Source organism: Pseudorasbora parva, chromosome 19 (genome assembly GCF_024679245.1).
Source record: "Pseudorasbora parva isolate DD20220531a chromosome 19, ASM2467924v1, whole genome shotgun sequence".
In the NCBI taxonomy this organism is placed as follows: Eukaryota; Metazoa; Chordata; class Actinopteri; order Cypriniformes; family Gobionidae; genus Pseudorasbora; species Pseudorasbora parva.
In genome coordinates, this window is record NC_090190.1 from 30,218,887 (window position 1) to 30,225,252 (window position 6,366).

The 6,366-nt window shown below is 36.3% G+C and overlaps 1 protein-coding gene across 3 annotated transcripts in view; it reads right to left on the bottom strand.

Annotated features, from left to right (window-relative positions):
• The window catches only part of znf516 (zinc finger protein 516), a 56,810-nt gene that overhangs the window by 47,697 nt on the left and 2,747 nt on the right, over positions 1-6,366 (bottom strand). The window lies entirely within an intron of this gene.

A 6,366-nucleotide genomic window follows, 5' to 3' on the forward strand; every position in this document is an offset into this window, starting at 1 on the left:
AAAACACTGTTTCAGTATTTAGGTGAACAGCTAGCCATCTAAAACAGGTGAATTTAAACAATGGCTAAGTGGCTAAACGCATCTTGTTGTCATGTAAGGGACCGGTTCATGTTGGAAAGGCATTTTAAATGCATTTTGTGTCTGTCAAGAGGCACAAAGACACCCTTTACGTGCATGCCCCCATAGCTGCCGTTTTAGCTGAGTGGGGGCTCTGGGCATTAACTGTAATAGCTCCGTGTTGCAAGCACCAATCCGGTTCGTTTTCTATAGACTGTATTCACAAAGGTATAGCGTAGCAATCAAGATTAACTTAAAGGGATCCCCTGGTGTTGAGACTTGTATGCCTTAATATAACATAAATGATGTCTCTTGCTGAAATATGTAGTAGAAAACCCATGAAAGATCTACGTTATTTAACAAATCGATTTTATATTTGGACCATGGGCGGCGCCATTTTGTTTGCGTTCTAGGTTGATGATGTAGAATGGTTGCACTCGGCAATCAGCTGGCGTTACCCGTAGCTATTTGTACCACAATGCAACTCGAAAATTGTTTCAGAGTTAAACAAAACCAATGAATTGCTTTGTGATTGAACTTTAAACACACTCAAACATTCATCTAATACAATACAAATGTAACCCTGAAAATGTGATTTATTATAACTGAATTAAACTGACTAAATTGTACTATGCCAAAGTAATTTCAATGCAGAAATACCCTAACAGGAAACATACTCAGAATGTTTAAAATTCTGGCTAAAATTCTGGCAAGGTTCTCTCAAAAGTTATGAACAAACATTCCTTCAGTAACATTAATAGAACGTTTGTTCAATGTTATCTGGTCTTTAATAACGCTGTCAAACATTAGCACAAAAAATGATTTATACATCATTCATGAAACATTTTCTGAAACAATTTAGTCTAATGTTTTTTCTTTTTTTTATTAGTTTGACGTTAAGGCCAAAATATGCTTCAAAGGAACAGGCCGAGTTCACTTTGAGAGTTTGTTTTGGGAGTTTCTTTCCAGAAAAGTTCACTCTGGCTGGTAAACACCTTTGTACTACCATCAGTCTTTAGCTATTATGTAATAGGTAGATGTGCAGCACCTTTTTCAATGTTGAAATCTTTTCTGGTTTAAAAATCTTCTCCCGTTTATAAATACGCTTGACATGATTTTACTGGAGTGCTGAAGAGCTCATGCAAACATGCTTATGCAATACACATCAGATGCTTTCGTAACTGCTGTTTTCTCACCACTGTTCTTTTTGCTTTGTGTTTATTTTGTTGAGAGTAAATTGAGAGGAAAGAGTGTGTGCAGCACATATAGTATTTACATGTTTATCTAAATGTTGCTCTGATCAGTGTGGCCACAATATTTCTAACTTCTTTTTTACCCCTAAACAAAGATCGAAAAACAACTTTTGCCATTTCGGGTATATTAAGCTTTTAATCTATTTTTTTTATGTACTACATATTTGGTAGATGGTTCTGAGAACATTCGAAAGTTCCTATAACACTTGCAAAATGAAAAAAAAAAACATTCCCTTTATGATTTCTCTAACGTTCACCATGAACCAAGCAAAAATTACATTTTGAATGCTCTGAGAATGTTCAGAAACAATGTTATCATAACCTAAAGCCATAAAATTATATTTTTTCTGTTGCTAGAGGACGCTTAGTCAAAACAAAGGTGTAGCTGCTTGATAACGGCTTGACTTTTTGGAGCTTTTATTATGCCGCAGACGACTGCATCCGCTTTTTCTGGTCATGCGCACCTAGCGCTCATATTAGATGTATTATTTGAGTGTGTTGAGTGTATTTGAGTGTGTTGAAAGTAATGTTATAATGCTTCTCTGTGTGTTCGCTCAGTGGCTGTGATACACTTGTTGCACACTACAGTAAGCTAGAGCTAAATCGAACGGAAATTGAGGGTAACGCAGGTATGATGTCACTGATAGGAGACGCACGGACACGGTTCATCGCTTATTTCTCTGTATTTGAAAATTCTTGGAAACATCTGGAATAATGTAAGTGCACAAGTCAACAAAATATGCAACATTGTTTTAGTGTTTTTCGGTTATTTCAATCCAAAAATCGTACATATTGTGCCTTTAATAGGAATGCTAGCATTAAAGGGACAGTTCGCGCAAAAACGAAAATGTATTTACTGTCATTCCAAACCTCTAATTTATAGCACAATGTCCAAGCTGTTCTCTTCCATATAATGAAAGTGAATGGTGACCATCTTATATGGGGCGATACAGCTAAATAAAAAATAAAATGTATTATGAAATAATGTTTCTTTTTTTTAAACAAAGACCAGTAGAATTTTTTTTTTAATTTAACCATTGTATTTTTAAAGCTACACTATGTAACTTTTTTAGTTTATTCTTAGCTAAAAACAATTAGTTCTTTCAAAAATATATGTGCTCATTAATATATATTTACTTCTTTCAAGTAATAAAGTATTCTCATAAGTTTATAATATGCCATTGAAAATAAATACGGGTGAGGGGTTCGAATGCTGGTCGCCATGTTGCCCCTCCATCTTGAAAGTACATTAGCTTAAGAGGGACATACCCATACATTCAAGCTTTGTCTTTCGTGTTTTAACACTCAATGGCACCATGTCGAATGTGAAGAGGAGGATTGCCATGTTAATCTTGGACTAAATCGGCCACCGTAGGAGTTAAAACAAATTCAGAATTGAGAGGAACAGAAACTAATATTCGCTGGATGGTCATATACCTTTACATCACTAGATGGGGGAAAATATCACACACTGTAGCTTTAATTTATTAAGGCACACAAATAATTTTAGATTTAACAGACAAAAACTAAATAAAAATGAAACAAATATCTTCTTTCTTACATCTCTTATGAAGACTAAATAAATAAATGTTAAAGGGATAGTTCACCCAAAAATGATAATTCTGTCATAATTTATTCACCCTCAAATTGTACCAAACCTGTATGAATGTATTTCTTCTGCTGAACACAAATTAAGATATTTTGAAGAATGTGAGTAACCAAACAGTGTATGGTCCCAATTGACTTTCATAATATGGGGGAAAATACTATGGAAGTCAATGGGACCCATTAGCTGTTAATTTAAAATATCATTCTTCAAAATATCTTCTTTTGTGTTCAGCAGAAAAAATACATTTTATACAGGTATGGAACAACTTGAGGGTGAATAAATTGTGACAGAATTATCATTTTTTGGTGCAACTATCCCATTAAAGAAACTCTTGAACTTAATAAATGTTACAAAATGTGTGCAATCCAAGTGTAAATGTAAAACAATCAAGGTACAATATGAGGTACAATCTGTAAGATGTAAAACTTAAATGAGGTAAAAATGTAAAAAATAAAACCAACATCTTTTAAGTAGAGCGACAAACATAAATATGCAAAAATCTATATTAGCAGATAGCAGATTTTTTTTATAAAAAATACACACAGTACTATTCACATTTAAAACACAGAAGTGTTACAAAACTAACGCTCAAATAGTAATATTCACATATACATGGCATTACAAATTGTGAGCAAGGAAGACAAGTTGGTTATATCATTGTTTCGTTTGATGGATTTCTCATTAGGCATTGAGTACCCGTCCATTGTGGACTGCTTGTGGGTTTGTTTGTTGAGGTGATGTAGGTTGTGGCGATGATGAAATACACACAACGGTGTTCTGATGTTGGTCAGAAACCAGAAAAACTGCCACTCGGGCGAGCTGACATGACCAGTCTCCTCATCGCCGACAGGCACGGCACTCATTTTTGCATGTGTTTGTATGTTTGGGACCGCGACCGAACCCCACAGCAACGCAACTTGTTATTGGCTGTTTACTTGTCACTCGTAGCACGCTTCTTTATCAAGTCATATATGAACCAGGGATAGATGAGGGTTGTTCAATTAAACTTACACTCATCTATTTACATTTGAATGGTTTTAATGCTTTTTCCATCATTATCAATAAAGGTGTATCATTGATAAATACCCATATGGTTTTATCGTTCAGCCCCGCCGTCTAATTTTTAGTGAAAAACAACTTAAATGTCAGTCTTTTCTTCATGCAGAGCTACTGTATGCTTTTAGATGACTTAAAATATAGTGCATGACTACTTTTTAAATGCTTTTCTAGTACTTTTTTGGAGATTGATAGCCTTAGTCTCTATTCACTTCCATTGTCTGGAAAAGAGCAGCTCAGACATTCTGCAAACCATCAACTGTTCCACAGAAAAAGAAAGTCATACGGTTTTAAATTACAAGATGATGAGTAAATTATGACTTTTTTTTTTCGTGTCACACATCCCATTAAGTTAACAATTGAGCATTTTCATTTAACTCGCTCGCTTGCCGTAATTCAGCCAAAGGTGGATTAGGCCCACAATGGAGAGGATTCCGAAAATTTATGGATATTTCCTTTCAGAATTATTGCTCCTGGGGATAAATGGCAAATGACTTTGTCTCTCAAACTGAACTGTGTGTGTTTTTGAAGCCATTTTCCTGATTATGATTCTATTAGACTGGATGTACACCATTCAGCTGTTTATCAAACAGACAGTTATTCAAATTAATCCACAACAGGTAAAACTGCACTTCAGTTGATGACATACAGTATGCATGACCCAATCCTCCAAACCTCTCTCTCATCTATCTATTTCCGTACGTGGGTGTGTTTATGTGTGTGTATGTTTAATTTAATGAGCAACGAGAGGTAATGATGCAGCAATGAAACATTTAACAGCTGTGTGACATACTATAATACACATTACGCATACTGTAGCAATAATGTCAACTCATTAAATCTACTTCCCTACTATGAATGTTTTAATAATCAACAGAACGCATCATAAACCATTACTGCAGTGCGCACACTTCCCCATAAGGATCTTGCAATCGCGACGCTCGTTATTATGTCTTCTGAATCCGAATGTCACTAATGGCTAAGCAGCCTTATATTGCTTTGCTTCAGTATAACAAAGGCATTAAAATATTAAAGTTGCAAATGTAAGCTTTTCTCATGTGTCCAGATGGGGGAACTAGAAGCTTATTCAGGCCATGGAAAAAGAATTCCAGTAATCTACTGCTGATCCTTCACAATGCCACCCTTGTGCCTTTTGTTTTAGCCTCCCTACTGCCTGTACTCAAAGCCACTGATAATGTTAATGGTCCCTTCCTCCAACTAGCGAATCTTGAGCTATTAGGGGTTGCGAGAGGACTGGAAATGCTTAAGACATAGTAGAATGTCGAGGGGACGTACAGGGTCAACTTTGCAAGGTCACCACAAGTTCAAGCCATAAACCTCAAACAGAAAATAGCCCGGCGACAAAGGGAAATGTCAAATTAGGAATGTTATTTAACCCTCTGTAGTCATGCAGAAGATGTATAACATGTCTAGGTAGACTTGTGCTATTAAATATTTCAGATATCTGGATCTTTTATCATCATTACATAAACAACTTGGGCTCCATTTCAATGGATTTCAAGGATTTTGTCCATTGCTGTTTTTAACTTTCAAATTTCTTTCCATTTTCATTCAGAGAAAAGGATCTTAAAAGCCGAATCTTTTGAAGCTTAAATGTTTGAACCCGAGCCCCCTGGCTCTTTTCAGAGGAAAAACAAATCTACAAAAAAAGGGGGGAAAAAAACATCTTATCACTTTTCCTTACATCTCAGAACAGGGATTTCATAGTTTGCGTAGGTCTCTTCACAACTCGAACAAGCAGTTCAACACCCACTCACTTATTCCCGAACGAACATGCCGGAGTTTGTTTGATTTGCACTGTCAAAAGGTGTGTAGTGCGTGAACCGAAGCCATGTAAACAACTTTCTTCATTGAGGCTGAGCACAATAACCAGCTGCACATAAAAGGGAAGTGACTTTAGCAAAGGCCCATGCAAATATCTCCCGCTGCTGCTGCAAGGTGAGGCTTTTGTCTGTCAGGACGGAACACAAGAATAACTCTAGTGTTTAGTGTCATCTGCATCTTTTTAACCCAGGGCTACCTCTTGAAAACCAAATAAATTAGCTAACACAATAAAAAACTTTGAGGAGTTGATTACTTTCACATATCTTTACTAACTTTTGTTTTAGGAAAGGCAGTTCCTAGAGTACACAGGGTGAAATTTTGAGATTAAATGGATTCATTTAGATTTTAATTACAAATCCACAAGTATCGCACTTCTACCATACAAAGCCAGTATATGTAAACCAGCAAAACCAGAGCATTCGAAGTATCCCGTTCAAAGTCATGTTGCTCAGAAACAGACCCCCCATCACAAAGCAAAGGGGTATTAACTAGTAGGCTATGCTGACGCCATCCCCGCAGCAGCCCCCCAACAGCCCTTATGCCAGC